This window comes from Parus major, chromosome 1A, assembly GCF_001522545.3.
Source record: "Parus major isolate Abel chromosome 1A, Parus_major1.1, whole genome shotgun sequence".
NCBI classification, from domain to species: Eukaryota; Metazoa; Chordata; class Aves; order Passeriformes; family Paridae; genus Parus; species Parus major.
The window spans coordinates 67,763,397-67,780,415 of NC_031773.1; the positions used below are offsets into that span (position 1 = coordinate 67,763,397).

At 43.7% G+C, this 17,019-nt stretch overlaps 1 protein-coding gene across 17 annotated transcripts in view; it reads left to right on the forward strand.

Moving 5' to 3' along the window:
- The window catches only part of MICAL3 (microtubule associated monooxygenase, calponin and LIM domain containing 3), a 170,329-nt gene that overhangs the window by 4,255 nt on the left and 149,055 nt on the right, over positions 1-17,019 (forward strand). For 8 of the 17 annotated variants that reach the window (XM_019006603.2, XM_019006600.2, XM_019006606.2 and 5 more), the window contains exon 1: positions 9,682-9,948. The exons of 1 other annotated variant lie outside the window; for it this stretch is intronic. The gene's annotated coding sequence lies outside the window, so the exon portion shown is untranslated. Of the gene's footprint in view, positions 1-9,677; positions 9,949-17,019 lie in introns of those variants that run through there. 8 more of the 17 variants (XM_019006609.2, XM_015627253.3, XM_015627256.3 and 5 more) reach the window with 4 other exon arrangements.

The following is a 17,019-nucleotide window of genomic DNA, read 5'->3' on the forward strand; positions in this document are numbered from 1 at the left end:
GCAGCCCATGAGGAATCCAGCCCTTGTCTCTCAGTGAGGTTTTCAGCTTTGGGAGCAGCCTGAGCCCAGGCAGACCCAAAAGGCAGGCGAAATTTTTCTAGACACATTTTTCTTCCAGATGCCTGTTCAAGGAAGAAGTTGAAAACTCAGACTGTATTACCAAATCTGAAATAATTTCTCATTTAATGTTAGATCCAAAAAGTTTATTTCCAAAATATGACTCAGTGTAGACAGCCTGAAAGAACTTGCTTGAAACATAAAGCCACTAAACTATAATTAATATGTTTTGGAACTACTCTGTAGATGGGACAAGTTGTATTTATAATATTTTTAGCTTATCAAAGTGAACTTTAGGCTGTAGCTCTCCTGTCTCCCACTGCCACCAACCTTCAACAGACATAGCCAGGGGAACAGAGAAGAAAATTGTCATTGTCTTTCCTACCTGACAGAAGGCTTATTCGATTTGAAATTCCAGTTGTATTTATGGAATGCTCCAATATATGAAAAGAAATGGATGAGGGCAAAGCAAAGGATCAAGAGTACCCTGCAGCTGTGCACACCAGCAAAATAAAATCACTCCAGAGCAAAGCAATAGAAATGGGATTCATGTATGAGCTCTGACCAGACCTTCAAGGATGGAAAATGAGGTGGATTCTGCCAGGGATTGGGAACTTCATTTTTGCTCTCAGGGATGGACAGCAGCTGCCCTTACATTTCTCATGGAGTGTCTGTGATGAGAGAGAGCTGCATGCTGGTGTGTCAGCCTGGCACTCAGAGTACAACCAAGTCATGAGGGTGGAGGTCACTGTAAACACAGCAAGGTTAAGTGAAATAGGCCATGAGGAGGTCATGGTGAATTTGAAAGGGAGAGTGGATGGACAGATGTGAATGATGATAGCTCTGGTGACTGAAAACAAAACCTTAAATAACTGAAATTTGTATTCAAGAACGCTTGTCCGTGTCAGGACTCTACATCTGTCTTTCTGTGTCAAATCAAGCTGCAGTTCACAGCAGTTCACATTTCCAATGCACTCTGAGCTGCTGGAACAATATATCTATTCTGAGCTCCCCTTGCAAGGCTGTCTCATTCCAAAAGGTGTGCTCACAAGGAGACATTCAATACTAGAAACATAGTCAGATAATTTTAGGAGGTGGAATCACTGCATGCTGAATCCCCAAAGGAGCTGACTCTCTAAATAGTCTTAGCAGGGAAGCTTGCTCTGTAAATCATTACCAAAAGTCGGGCTGAAAGCATTAAAACACTTGGTACAATAAGCATGTAGGTTCTGCCTCGATCTTCCAAGCCACCGTGGTTTATTTTCCTAAGCTCGCCGTGATCAAAGCAGGTTCTCTGGTGTTGCTATTCATGTGGCAAGATTCAAACTGGTCAGAAATAGGGACTAAACCTCTAGAGCTGCCCGAATCATAGGGTTAAAAGAGGACTGTGAAGTACTTAATAGGCTGCCTACACAGTGCTCAGCAAGTCAGAGGTTAACAAAGGACCTTATTATTTGAAAAGATAATTGAGGCTGAAAACAAGTCAACCATCTCACAACTAAGCCGTGGAGATCATCAGTTTGTGTGAACAATAGCTGATGATGTTCGGGATTCAGTGAGTTAAGTGGTTAATCCTATACAGAAAGCTGAATCCATAATGCACTTTAAATAGGGGAAATCCACCCAATTTGACCCCTGGAGAATTGCTTCCTGCTGTTATGCTGATGGATATGTCTATAAATATCATGGAAGCCATCAGCAGATAAAATCTCAGCGAGCTGAAAAGCCTCTCCCTATTAAATGATACATTGATCTCCATGAAACAGCAGGAGCCTGGGGTAAGGAGCCACTGAAACCAATCCCCCTGCTCTCCCCAGATCACTGTAGCCAAACAGAATCAAGTGCCATACACTGTTTCCATCTTGATTCAGTGGGGAAAAAAAATCAAACCCTTCACACACCCTCTCTTCCTTCTGTCCTGTCTTCCCCACAAGGCTGCCCCTTACACTCTGTATGGGTCACTCAGGCAGCAGTTCATCAGCCTTTTGCTGCAGTTTGTTCCAAATTTGTACTTCCTTTACATCCCTCAGAGAAATCCTTCACTCAGGACACTTTTGGCACAAAGCTGCCAAAATGTGTAGGATGCTCCAGCAGGTTTGTGTGTCTTCTCCAGCACAGTCACCAAGGGGTGGCAGACAAACTTCAGCAGCCACTTCTGTTCATCCTCACCTTCTTCTGTCACTTTTGGATTTTGGCAAAAGAGTGTTCACTCTCCTGGTTTCGGGTTTGTTTGAATTTTTTGTTTGTTTGTTTTTGTGAGGTTTGTTTGTTCGTGGGTTTTTGTTTTTTGTTTTTTTTTTTGTTTGGTTTGTTGTTGTTTTGGGGTTTTTGTGTGTTTGGGTTTGGGGTTTTTTTTGTTGTTATTTATAGCTCAAAATCTTAAGGTTTCAAAGGCTATTGTGTTATAAAGTAAGGCCTGGCTTGTGATTTTCTACTCCCTGTTGGTGCTGCATACCATAGAACGTGCACATACACACAGTAGCATATAGATTTTACCCCCTTCATTTGAACTCTCCATACTGCCTGTATAATGTCTCCATATCTGTATGTGCATGCAGGTCTCAGAGCAAGCTTGCTGACTTTCTGGTGTTTAAACTAGCTCTGTTCTAGTTTGTTTTCTGTATGTTCCTTTTCTGCACTCTCCATTTGTTACCCTCCATTTTTTCTTCCTCCATTTTGTTCTTTCTTTTCTCCTCCAGTGCTGACTTACTGCAAATTCCATCATTTCTCAGCACTAGGGACTATGACTGCCAGTTGTGTTGGGCAAACCCTTGGACATCACAGTGGGATTTACATGGAAAACTTGTGCTGTTAGCAATCTCCATTCCAGAGCTATCAAGGACCAAGGCAATAAAGATTGGAAGAAATCAGAGTTTCACAGTCCCCACAAACCCATAGCTGCATACAGTGTGAGGATACAGAAGGAAAAGGGATTATGAGGTTCTTTCCCTTCTCTCCATGGACCTTTCTGCTTGTAAAGTTCAAGGATTGTCTAGGCAAGGAAGGGAAGAACATTACAGGGACTTCATTTCTGGACTTATCCTTTGCTGCTTCGGTGTCTTTGAGCATGAGAGTCCTTTCCTTTGGAGACTCTAGAAGGAGTTAAAATAAACTGGGACATAAGAGAAGGATCATGAGATTCACCAGCTCAGCCTGTCCCATTGGCACTCATGGCTGAGTTCAGTGACTCAAAGAAATGGGCTCTCATTACCTCTGAAGAGCCAATGCACTCCCAGAAAACGATTCTGCTCCGTTTTCGGCAGTATCAACAAAATCGTTTACCGAGTTCCAAAGGGTGATATTTTTGGCATTCCTGCGGCCTGTTTTGGCTTGTTGAATGTTACTTATGAGTAAGAAGGAAAGAACTCGACTTGATGCTCAGTTATAAAGCAGAATTTGTATGGCTGACAGTTAAAGGAAAACAAAACGAATGGAGTATTTTGTGTGCTTATCTCCCAGGATCTGCAGAGACAATAACTACAGAGACAGCTGCTTTCAGTTGCAGGGATATGTCCTGGTTTTTAAAAGTCATGTCTCTGGTCTCTCAAGACAGCTGCAACTCAAGACACCCAAATTCACTACTTGAACACCTAATTGTAAATGGGCTGCCCAGAGTCATAGGAGAGTCATGGGGAGGTGGGTGGGATTTCTGTTACAGACAGAAAATTCTCCCTCTGCCCTGGAAGCCACACTGACCGTGACTCTGGAATCTGTGCTCAGCCCCTGTGGCACCAGGAGAGCCCTGCTGAGGCTTCCTAAAGGAAGGATGGAACTGCAGGTATTTCCAGGGCTTGTCTGGAAAACCGGTGTCCTGTAGGGAGGGGCTGTACCCACCCTTGTTTTCTGCTGTCGTGCTGAGTGAAGGGAGCCTCCATCCTCACCACTGTGCACACCTGGGCAGGGGAGAGGTGCTGTGAGGCTGAGCCTGTGAGGTAAAAATGCTGTTAAAGTGGACAACAGGGTGCAAGGTCTTCGCTGGGGACTCAGGTCCCATAAAAGTACATGTGACAATGCCAGAAAATCTACATATTCTTGAAATTCATACATATTCATATATATTCTTCAAACAGCTCCAGGAGGATGGTGGTGCTGACTCCATAGCTTGGGCTGGAAATAACAGCCAGGGTAGGTAGCACTGAGCACTGCCTAGGAAAGTGAATATGGAAAGGAATGGGAAGAGCCCAGAAAGCAACAACATATAAATAGTAGCCTAATTAACAATTCCTACCAAGGGTTTATATGGTGCTTTACTTATTTGAAGCACTGTGCAAAACATTAGCTGATAGATGTTAATTAATCATTCAGGTAATTAAATGGAAGTGAAATGTAAATGGTTAGAGGAAGTTGGAGTATGAAGACTTCCTGAAATCATTAAATGATTTTGCTCTCTTTGATGGAGGAAGAATTTCTTCCTTTAGGGTTTAAATGTTCTCACAGTGTGGGTGTTATTACAGTTTTAATAACCACCTGTTTAATTCCCTGGGATGGGAGATTACATGCAGTACAGCCAAGAGTTTCTTGTTTGTTTGAGTAACTTTGGCAGTCTGATGGGCCTAAAAAAAAGAAGTATCCCCAGCTCTGTATTTCAGGGCACAGAAGAATGTGTGCTGGTCTGGTCTTCATTCTGTGAATGAAGACCAGACCAGCTTCAGGAATGAGTCTTGATCCTTTGACTTCTCACAAGCAGGATGGGCTGGGAGATGGACTGCCAATACACAGTGACCTATTGTTTTAACTTAAGCAGTGAAAAATGAAGATGTGCTCTCATTTGATGTGGAGGAATCTCTGAAACGAGCGTGGCAAAAACCACTGAGAATGTTGTGAGTGATAGCTAATTTTTTTATGGATTAATTCTTTCCCCTACAGTAACAAGATAGGATTCTTTGGCAGAGAATCAGTCAGCTTGATTCCTGGCTGTGGCATATTTAGGTTTGTGTTATCACCCACTGCCCTCACTTGTGTAGCATAAACTCCTGAGGGAACTTGTGAAGAGATGGGTTTTCAGTCTGGCCTGAATCACTGCTTTGCTGATGAACCCCTTAAGCTGCTGGAAAAGACCTGTTTTATGCCAGTATAACCACAAACCAGGCATGTAGGTCTGATTTCCTAAATTAAAAGACTGATTTACTGCACTGTGTAAGTTTGGTTTCCAATTTACCTGCAACCTGAGAACTCAGTCTCTTAGGGCAGGTACAATACAAGCAGTTGGTGATGCAGATAAAGCCAAGGAAAAAAAGAAAGACATGGTTCTGTGACTGCTAATTGCTCTGATACCTTTGCTACCCTCCTTCCAGTCTGTGTTTCCTTCTGACCTGGGACACTGTCACTGTCAGCAGTGAAAGCTATCACAGTTCTCCTTCTTTCTCTCCCTTTTCCTCTCTCTGGTTCCCTTGGGGACAGAAGATCCTGGCAGCTGGATCTACCCCAGGCTTTTGACTTTTGTTTTCCTCTACTTTTCTCTTGGCACAAGGCAGAAGTTTGCAGTGTTGTGCTTCCACAATCACACGCTAAAATATTTGCACAGCTGTCTGATGACAGAAAAAATGGGGAAAGAGAAAATCCACTCTTCCGTTATTTGAAAAGTTACAACAAAACAAAACAAAACAAACCCACAAACAAACAAACAAAATTTAACATGAATTAATCACGTAAAATCTTCTGGTTTTCCTGCTCTTGTATAACAGAATCCTCAATCACTTTGCCTGGCTCCCCTCCATGTGCTTCACCTTCTTTTTCTTGTACACATAAACCCACACTTTTGTGCTTCTGTTCCACTCTGGGTTCAAACGTCCGTGGGACTCCACTGCCCACCCATGTGCACTCACTTCAGCCTGTTCCTGGTGTACAGAAATAGGACCAACTCCTACAGGCTATAATCAGGCATTCTTCAGGCAAATCTCTCACTGAAGTCAGTGCAAGTTTTGGCACAAGGACCACAAAGCTAATTTCGTTCCTCCCCCAAGTATATATATATATTTGTGTATATATATATATATATATATATGGGACAGTGATGAGAGATAAGAAAATACTGGCTAGAAAGAAAGCCCATTGATAAATGAGAAATAGATGTGGGGAAAAACAGTTGATTGAATTATTTATAATGCAGTTATAAAATTGCTGACTTGCTGAGCTTTCCAGAAACCCATCAATAACATGCATGACCAGAGCAGCACTTAATAGGGGTATAAACAAGCTGGAGCATGGATCTCCATGAAAACCAGGTGTGGAAATATTGGAGGAAAAAAGCCTAGCATATCCAAATCATTTAGCACAGAATATATTCTAATGTGGTGATAACTTTCCAATAGCCTTGAAAATTGGTTGTGAATTAATTTTACCAGCAGTGCACCAGAGGATCTCAAGCAAAAACTGATCAAACGTGGGCCCATATTTTAAAAATAGAAAAGCAGCACAGACACTTCCTAACAAGCCTAACTGTGGATCAGAGTGACAAAAAAAAATTAAATGTGAGTTTAAAATAAACCTGGATAGTGATACTAAGAGCAAAATGAACCTGGATGTTTGAAAGAACCAATCTTGTCAAGTATTTTTTTGGTCAGAATTATCTAATTGGTGACTGATGATACTAGAGCAAATATACTGCATTAGGTCCTTTGGTGCAGTGAGTGGAAGATTCAACTTTTCAAATCTTCAGCAGCCAAAAGAAAGGGAAGTGACCAGGCCAACAAGCACTTTTTCAGCTTTGACATCTATAATTCACGTGCAGGGGCTGCACTCCCACCACCAGCACCTCCCTTCCTACATAAACACACACTCCCTGCCTTTATCCTGCTCTGAGACCACACACAGCTCTGTCCAGTTTCTGCCCTTCCCATCAGCCAGCCTCTTCTCTGGGAAGCATGAATGCCTCCTCTGAACCCAGGCCTCAGTTCAAGGTGTGTTCCCACCCTGCTCCACCAAGCTTGGATTGGTTTTTCTTTTTTTCAGGTTTTTTAAAGCCTTTCTTGCTGTCCTCAGTCGTGAGCTCCAGACAAAGCCTTCCTTTTTGTGAAAGAGCTTCAGAACCAGGAATGTGGTCTGGACATTTATGGACAAAGGAACATTCAATGTTTCTGCTCCTGTGGCCTCCTAATCCTCAGGAAGAATGACTGTGCTGTGTCTTCAGCATTCCAGCTCACTTTCTGAGGTCCTCCTGAGGACATACATTTCGAGATAGCCCTCTTTTTGTTTGTGGCTGGGCCTGAAGTGTCCAGGCACAGGGCTGCAGTCTCTCTGTCCTGCTCTGGATCCAGCAGACAGAATGTCACTTCCAGCCCGTTAGCCTCCAAAACATTCTGTTTGTGCAATTAGCCTTATGAGGCAGCTGATGAGAAATGGGTGCTTATTAGCTGCTGTCATTTTTATACCCTCTTCCCTAAGTAATGGTACAGCAGCCCTCGTGATCCCATTAAATAGCTCTGACTGCAGGAGGAGAAAGCTGCAAATGGAAAAGACTTCTCAGTGCTGCAGGCCAAGCCCAGCCACCTCCTCTCCCCTACATTCCTCTGCTGCTTTCATACTCCCTGAGAGCCCAGCATTATTCCTTCTCAGGATTGTCTTCTTCAGGGGACAGCTTCATTTTGAATGGCTTCCTGCTTCACACCCAGAGGCACCAAGTCTTTTCCACTAAGCCAAGCATAAAAATAGCTGAGGGGAGGGGTGGGGGAGTGAGTGTCAGCAAAACAGATTTATTTGATTATATGTACCAACCAACATTTTCCTACATGAGATCAAGTGTGCAGCTCAGCTTTTGATCTTGCTGCATTCTCATTTAAGGTTACTGAAGAAACAGGCATAAAATGCCCTTGATAACTTGAATTTCTGTAAGATGCCATCATATGTTTAATAACCTCATACCTGTGTGGAACTGGATGCTCCTAAGCATGGGTGTACTAATAACTGATTTTGAACAAGGGAGGGTGTCTGTGTGGGGCTGTGATGCTGTTAAATCCTGCACCTGTAACCAGAAGGCTCCAGGGATGGACTGGGATGCACTTTCCTACTTCACAGAGATATTCTGTACTGCCAAGTCCAGCGGTGTTGTCATGGCCATCACTGTGTTACGTGATGTTCTCCAAGTCCCACATTTAAGAATCCTGTAAACATAAAGAAATTTTAGAAACTGAAGGATTTTTTTTCTAAATTAAATTAAATTCTAATCCTCACAGTATGTTGGAAGAAAGCTGGAAAACTCAGACTGAAGGCAAAGATAACTGAAAAGATTAGAATTTTTACTTAACATGTGAGGTTTTTTTGCGTGCTCACAGCTTTTAGAATCTAATTCAATTCTTTCTAGCCCTTTTGGCTGATACTGCTGTTCTTGATTAGTCCCATCTCTGTTGCTGCAGATTACAGTGGAGCAAAAAGGTGCTTAACCCCTTGTCATGTTGGGATCTTTAACATCTGGATTTTGGCACCTGGAGGCCTGTCCCTACCTAGCAAGTTGGGATGAGCCACTGTCACAGATTGCCCAAACAACCTGGGTTAAAAGTGAGGACAGAAAAATCAGTTAAGAAAGCAAATGTATGGGTCTTACTTCTGTGTGCTTGCTTTTTGTCCACACCACCTACAAACACACGGAGCTGTGTGTGTTGTCCTGAGAGAGGAAACCCATAACCTTAAAAGAAGCACTTGGCTTTAAGAGAGAATAATAAGGAAAGCAACAAAGAACCATTAGCAACATTTTATAAAGAAGATGAGATAAATAGTCTGTCTCATAAACAAATGGTATTATTTAACTCTCCAAGGAGTTGCTTTCCAAAACAAGGCTGAATTGTTCATTGTCCAGCGAAATAACGCCTGCTTCTGCAGCCTTGGCTGCTTTTCTGACTGCAGCCCAGAGTCTGTCGGTCTCCACTGTGCTGGGCTGTCCTGCCTAACATTACTGCAAATGTTTATGTCAACGTTATAAGAAAAATAAGCAGAAAACAGGCTACATTAATATTAAGGCTCGGAAACCTTATTATATTATATTAAAGCTCGGAAGTGATAGCACCAAGGCTTTTCAGCAGAGGGGACAGGAACAAAGGATTTCTGCCAGCCCTGAGCTTCCCCGTGGCTGTAATAGGGCCTCACAGACACACTTGTGCTCGGTCGTGTTGGCAGAGAAGCACTTGGCAGAGAAATCCCCTCTCGCTGCCTCAACTGCTCATTCACCTGCTCACAGAGACAAGATTATATCGCGCCGTCCCAGCACTTCTTCCAACACTGCTGAGCGTGTGCTCCTGTTCAGATATTCACCAGAACAAGGTTTCTTTTTTCCTCTTTTTCACAAGCCGTGGTATTTCCCCAGAGGAAGCCAGCAGCTCTCTCGGGGTTATGCCAGCTTTCCTATACCACAGAAACAAGATTTAAGATGCTGTAGAGCTCTGTGAGCGGAGTAACCAAACTGGGAAGGGGGTGGGGGTGTATGTGGGGTGTGAGGGAAGTATCTCATGAATAAAAGAGCTTTTTTTTAAGAAATGGGTGGATTACCCAGGTCAGAGGAATCCTCGAAGGAGGAGGCAATGCATCCCTTCAGTGCTCCCATTGCTGCTCCCTTAGCAAGCCACAAGGGACCACTGCTCCGTTACTGTGGCAACAGTGACGATTTGGCAGCCAGACCCATCATCACACAGCCTCCTCGAGACTCTGCGAGATGCTCTGGCAAAGGCTTGCACAAGGAGATTTGCATCTGAAATCCCATTTCTTTTCAATTTTGGCTTTACCTTGCGAGCCTAGAGAAGGAGAATATCGCTGGTAGGAGCCCTGCAAGGAGAAAAAAGCCGTGTGGAGTGGCCAGGGGCTCTAATTCAGCTGTGTGCCCCTGCCAAGGTGGGAGAGCTGTGAGCACCTGTCGGGGAGGAGTTGACTCATGTGAGAAGAAGGTCATTCCTGCAGCCTCGCTCTGTGAGTACCGACCCAGCCAGCCTCTCCTACCTTCTGCTGCAAATGTTATTTATTGTTTGTCATTGACTAGTAAATCACAGGGTTTCTTGTGTCTAAGGGGAGGTTTTTTCTTTTGTGCTAGCTCCAGGCTTCATGCAAAATCCGTGAATGCACTACTACTGGCTTTTTGTCCTAGCCATGAATTCCTGCAGGAGCTGCAGCCTTGCCATTAGCAGCAGGTTTCTTACAGGAAGCTTGCTGAGATCTGCAATTTGCAGTGAGCACTGCACTACCTTAATACCAGGTTTTGTGCTCTAGCCAGCTGATAAAGTCCTGTATCAGCATTTAATTCATGATTCCAGCCTTTGTTGTACAAGCCGACTTATTTGTTTCCGTTGAGATTAAGAATTTAAGCAGTAAGTAAATCAAGTGCTTGAACAGGTGCAGAAAGAGTATTTGCCCGGTGTAGGATAGAGTTACAAGCAGTTTCATTCTGATGAGACAAACAGATGCTCCAGATCAACTGCTGATAAAAGGAATTATTATACTGGCAAAGATCCACCACATTCCCTCGTAGCACATGGGTGTCATAGTCAAGCATACAGACAGAAGCCATGGGTGAGATCGATCTAGCATGGCTAACAATAGGCATCTATAAACGTGGTCATGTTACTGAGCAGTGTGATCATCATGTCCTGAAAAAATATTAATGCAACTTAGACATCTGGGGTAAGAACACACTGCTCTGTAAAAAAAGTAATTGAAAAAAAACATTAAAAATATATATATAAAGAATTATAAGGGAAAATAAATCAGAGGTCATACACCACTGATCTGAAATCCTGATCAACCTGCAGCCTGCACACATGAAAGCCAAGGAGATTTTGTTTTCTCCAGATGAATTTGGTGCTCGTTCTGTTCCTTAATCAGACAGCAGCACTGGGGCATCTCTAGCTGTAATCTCATTAAGACTATTAGGCTGTGATTGTGCTTGTGGTCTGTTGCTGGCATGCATTTGGGCAGACAAATGATCCCTGGAGCTCTCACAATTGAGAGGAGAGGGGGATCCGTTGTTTCTCAGGAGGTTTGAAAATCCTACATCCTCGGCTTTGGAAAGGCACTGTTTGCAAAGCAGCAGGGAAGGCAAACAGGGACAGGTCCTCTCAGCCCAGGCACACAAGGGCAGCTTGTGAACACGGCTTCTCTTGGTGCCACGGGAGTCACGTGTGGGCACAATAATGGCACAGCAGCCTCCCCTCAGTGTGTAAATAGCATAAAGCAGTGCCTGTGTGAGTGTTGGCGTGACAGGCTGGGCGACTACAGAGCAAAAGCAGAAGTCAGAAATTAATTATGTCCTCCTTTCTCCAGCCCCAGAACCACTCCTGTGTTCTGCTTTGTCCTGACGGTTGCAACTAACACAAACATAGTAGCTTTTGTTTAGTTGGCCTCTTTGACCAAATTGAAAAATATTTTGATGATATTTCTGGATATTTCTGGAGTCAGATACAACTCTTTTCATTCAATTTTAGCCCATCATTCTTCATTACAATTCCAGGGGACACCATAAATACCTCTAGTTTCTCTTCCTCATGCCTGCATCACTCTAAAGATTAGCCCACAGTTGTGTTCCTGGGCAGCAGTGGAGTTTGAGTGCTTCTGGAGGCCAGTGGATTTGCAGCCCCCTGCGTGACCCCTGCACATGTGGATCTCCTGCACACAAACCCACAAGCGGCTGATGTCATTCGCGCATGAGCCTTGGGAAGCAGGCTGCTGAATGAGTGCCAGGGTACCACACAGTTCATAAATATGTAAAAGCAGCGGGCCCTAGCCCAACAAGCTCAGATTCAGAAACGTTTAGCAGATGTTCTGGCTGTGGGGGAGGAAAACAGGAGATGAATAACTACAGTACTGCAATAGCAAATACTTTGTTGATGAAACTGCGCAAAAATTAGAATGACAAACACACCCTTACCGGGACTTTGACCTATCCATAAAACAACATCAACATGTTTTATTAATAGTAGTTCCACATTCTCAAGATCAATAAAGTGACTTCATTGATTTACTTTTCCCTTTCTATTAATACTTCTCTAAACAGTGATGAATTTGGATTGAACATAGGTAGAGTCTTTTTTACAGCTTGTCAAAGAACAATTCCAGTAGCTCTAATAAAATAGTATAAACTTCTCAACCAGGACAACACAGCTAAAGAAAATCTAACCATGGTTAAGAGTTTGAAGGAAACTTCCAAATCTGTTTGAGATTTGGGGCTGTCAGTTATTTCCAGACAGCACCACAAGGGAGCTGCTCTGTACACTTCCTTAAAGGAGTAAAAAGCTGTTGTTTTAAAAACAAGCATAGAAAACATAGCTCAGGCTCTCCCTTAATCCAAACTCCAAATAGTAAACATGCCTTTTAGACTTTGATGCATGCTACATGGAGTAAACCCATCTCAGCTTTACTGGCAGCTCTTGTGGGGAACTTGTATAGTCCAAATTAGATAAGGAACCAAAGAAAGGTCTCAATAATGGCCTTGCAGGAATTGTCATTACATTTCACCAAGGAACATTTGAATCCATTCCCTTTGGTCCTTCTCAAGGACTGTCTGAGTACAAGGAAGTGCTCTACTTGTGATTTTTTTGGTTGATGTATTAATTGTAGGCCAGCAATCTAGTAGTACTTCATCTGGGTATGGTGTTCTTGCATATCTATATTTTCTTCCTTGACAAGCACTTGTCTTACTGCTTTGAAGGATCTCATACCTCTTTGCATGCTTGAACTGTAGTTCCTAAAGCATGAAGGGGAACTCAGCTGGGCTACTATTCTCAGCCCTTAGCATAATGTACCATTTTGGGAGGGAGTTTTCTGCATTTTGGTTTGGGTTAATTCTGCTTAAAAGTTTACAGTATAGTGAAGTGAAAGTTATGTGTTTCTCATCAACTTCTCGTATGCCCACAGTCCTGAGTCATAGCAGCAAACCCAGCTGCAACTTTATATTTTACTGCTTGGCAAAATCTGTGAGCAGTGAAATTGTCTGCAGTGTGTATGCACAGACCCAGAGCCTTTCTTATTCTTAAAATAGTTCCAAATGATAAAGTCTATCCTGAACACTCAGCAGATTTGCATGTAGCCCCAGAGATACCTTCCTTGTTAGTTCCTATCAGAACATTTATTTTTTTCAGAATGAAGAGCTAGAAACATTTATCTACATGATCAAAACTCACTGGCTCTGATGGGCTGCCTTTTTATTTTTCTTTTTAACTGCAGAAGTTTTTACTACAGAAATTTTTGCTTAGTGAGCCAAGAGAGAGGTTTTTTCAAGTGGATTAGACATGTATTTGTTTCCTTGCAACCAACCACCACCAGCAATTCATTTAAAACTCAGCTTCCAGCTCAGCACACAACATCAGTCTGGATTAGGGTGTGCATGTGTGTTCAGAGGTGGTGCAGGGGGTTGAATACATCATTTCATAAATATTACAGCTATTCAAATTCCTGTGCAGTGAATAATCACCAGTATCAGGAGAATGACGAGTGCTTGGTGACTTCTGCCTTGCATTTGAACCACAGATTGAACACTTGTGTTCTTGCTTAGGAACAACTGGACAGAAAGCAGCAAATTGTAAAACTTTAAAACTTTAAAACTAGTAGACTAGACTAGTCCTTCAGTTTCTTCTGAAAAGAGTTCTTGTTTTGGAAGCTCTTAGCTGCTCATTTGTGTACAGATTACTTTTACATTAAAAAAAAAAAATGTGTTTAGCTGTCCAAGTGTGAGCATGAGAAAACAAGACCATAACTCATCAAGATCCCAATTCAGTTGCTTACAGCTGATGGCAATTCAAATACAGTGACTTTTAACACAAACACTTGTACACAGGAGAAAAGAGTTCCTGTTAATGGAGAGTGTCTCAGGGGCTTCAGTGGCAGTTTGGTTTTATATTGTGGCCTTTTACAAATTGAAGCAAGAAACAACAACAAAAAAATCCTCTGTCACTGTAAATGTCACACTAAAATGTATAAACAGGAGGGATGATTGTAGAACACACCAAGTGCTCCTTTCATTCAGCATTGTACTGGTGAGGTCTCAGCTGGGAACATGCTGCATGCTGTTCCTCCACAGAGAAATCCAGGAGAAACATGGATTAAAGTGAGAGCCACCAAAGGGGAACACCATGAATCAACAGAGCCTCACTCAATTCTAGGAGGACAGGCAAGAAGAAATGGAGTTTTAGGTCTGGGGAATGTGGTGACATGAGAAATCTTTGTGCATCTAAAAGGCTGTTGCAGGAGTGGGGAGCAAATGGGGTTTTTTTGTCTTTATTGGGTAGGATGAAAAGTACACGTAAATTATGGTAAAAGAGATCCAGGCTGACCATTAGGGGAAACTTTCTAAAGGCAAAAAGAGTGAATCATGAGGAAAGAACATCTTTCTTGGACAGGCTGTGGTGTCTGCACGGGGGAGGTCTTTAAGAGGTAAAACAGATGGGACAGAGATGCTTTCACAGGAGTTAGATGACCTCTCAGTATCCTTTCCAGTCCTGTAATTTGGTGATCACCTTCTTGTTTGAAAATCCACTTGCTGTGTTTTTACTTCCTGTTTCCAGATGTGGGGACTCTGCTCTGGGACAGTACGCTTCCAGTGGAATTTGGTGCTCTGGGTTTATAAGAGATTACAAATTCCTACAGGAGCATGCACCTGGCAAGTCTTGAACCTTGGAAGACTGTCAAAATAGAATTTAAGATTCCTTGGCTATTTTTACTGTGAAAATAACTTTGATTTCATAGAGATACCAAAAACTTTCTTAATTTTTCTTCTGTAACTTGCCTTCGTTGTTATACTCCTTGTCTGACAGCAACACCTGGGCCTTGTGAGCCTTGAATAGTTTCTCCATAAAAAAGCCAGGCCTTATTTTTCTGTATAGACTTTTGAAAACGGGACACTGTGCCATACTCAGACTTTATTTTGAGCAGTAGCAGGTCATCTCCTTTAAAAAGCTCAATCTGGAACCACAATATTTTTCCCTGGGTTGGTTTGGAGCTGCTTCCTCAACAGCTGCTCTGCTCACTAGCGGTCACTTCTGGAGTGCCAACACCCAGATTTACAGTGCCTGTGGGCACCAATTCTCAGGGAATCAATCACTGCCTGGCTGGGTGAGGTGACTGTTCCCTAGCCCAGTGCAAACCAGTGGTTCTGTAAAATCCTCACGGGAGATACGGTGCTGGGCTTGCCTTTGCACACCACCAGCCTGGAACATCAGGTTTCTAACTAAGCCTTGGCGTAGGGTTTCAGCTGTCTTAGCTTTTTTTTTTTTTATAGTGCAAAATAGCCCATTTTGTACTGATGTTGCAGTTTTTGTGAGTGTGCTTTATTAGCCTAAAGTTCTGTACAGTACTGGCTGCCACCCTCCTCCCACTCTGCTCACCACGTGCACGCGGTGACAAGGGACATGCAGAGGCAGTACAGTCCTTTGTTTTTGCTTCAGTTCAACTTGTTTAAACCCTTCCTCTTACGGCACATTGTGAAAACTTCTCTGGGAATCCAGCAGCATAATGATGCAAATAACCCTGTCATATGACTTAGCCTCTCTGCTGCTGGATTCCAAAATATCGAGCCAAGACATACAAGTCTCGCCGTGGATGCCATAGGCAGCCTCATGCTAGAGTGCAGATGGCTTTTCAGTTCCCTAATGGGAATTGTTTGGGTCCTTATTAGCACTTTACAAAGATTATTGTTAAACTTGCCAGCTCTCCTCCTGACTGTTCAGAGTGCTCAGCCAGTAATCACTGCAAACACCATGAGAGTCGGCCCCGGGAGAGCATTTTGAAACATCTCCTGTATCACTGTATGTAAACCCCCTCCTCCGTCTGCTTTTTCAATAATTAACACTCCCCCAACCTACATCTCTGCAGGGGAGGACACCTGCAAATATTGATTTTGAACAGATAATGGAAGCTGCTGCCTCCCCTGCAAAGCTCTGCCTCTGTCAGTGACCTTCAGTGACTTCCAAGGGGGAATATTCCCTGTCTGGAGCTCTTGCCACCCTTTGGTGCTTGTATGGGCATGACTTTGTGCATCTGCTCAGGTAAGGACAGGCGTCCTTGCCAGATTTTCCAACACGTAAGCTGAATCAGCGAGCTGGGGCTCTCCGGTGATTGCAACCAGTAGCTCTAATTTCTGTGCTCATGGAAACTCCATCAGTAAACAGGGTGGGTTGAGCCAAGTTTAGATCAGCTAAAGGCTTTCCTCCATCTGTTCTCAGACGTGGATATAGATAGTGAATTGGGAATTGTGCACTTCTGGCTGATATTTGTCATACCCCATTGTAGTAAGAATTTGCTCAGCCGTATGATTAACTCATTTTATGCAACTCTTATGAATGATATCTGCTCGATGTTTTATCGTGTGTTATTACAATACCTGACTGCTTTTCATGCCAAAATCTTTAGTACACTGTGGAGATCAAAACTTCTCTTAAGGTAGGGTTGGAAGGCTGTGGCTTTGGTAGGACTTTTCTGGGTTCCTCTCAGCGCTTTCTTGAAGACCGGGGGTGGCTCATTTCTCTGTCCAGCCACTACCAACTCTGTCACCTCTGTGTGACCTGAGGGATCAGTCGATATTTGGGGCTCCCAAGCCGAGTTGATTAGCAGGAGGCAAGGATGATGGCAGCAGCATCCACCTGCTGCAAGGCTGCTCATCTTCCCTAGCGCAGGGGCAAAGAGCCTGTCCCCGAGCGCATCGGGATCCGAACGGGACGCGTTGCTATGGCCACCCCCGACCCAAAAATATCCCCGGACTTTTCTCATGACGACTTCACAAGCGTCTCTGCGGCCGCTTTTAGATCTGATTTATTTGCCACTTTCCTCCGGCCGGTTCCTTCGGCGCCATCGCTTGGCTCCATCAGCATCTCCCGTGTCCCGGCGGCACAGCGCGCGCCCCCGAGGCACAGCGCGCGCCCCCGGGGCACAGCGCGCGCACCCCCCCCCGCCCGGGGGCGCTTTAAACGGTCGCAGCCTCGCTCCGCCCCTTTTTTTAATCTCCGCCAATCCCCGCCCGGCCTGTTGCAATTCGAGCGGTGGGAGCGTACCACTGCC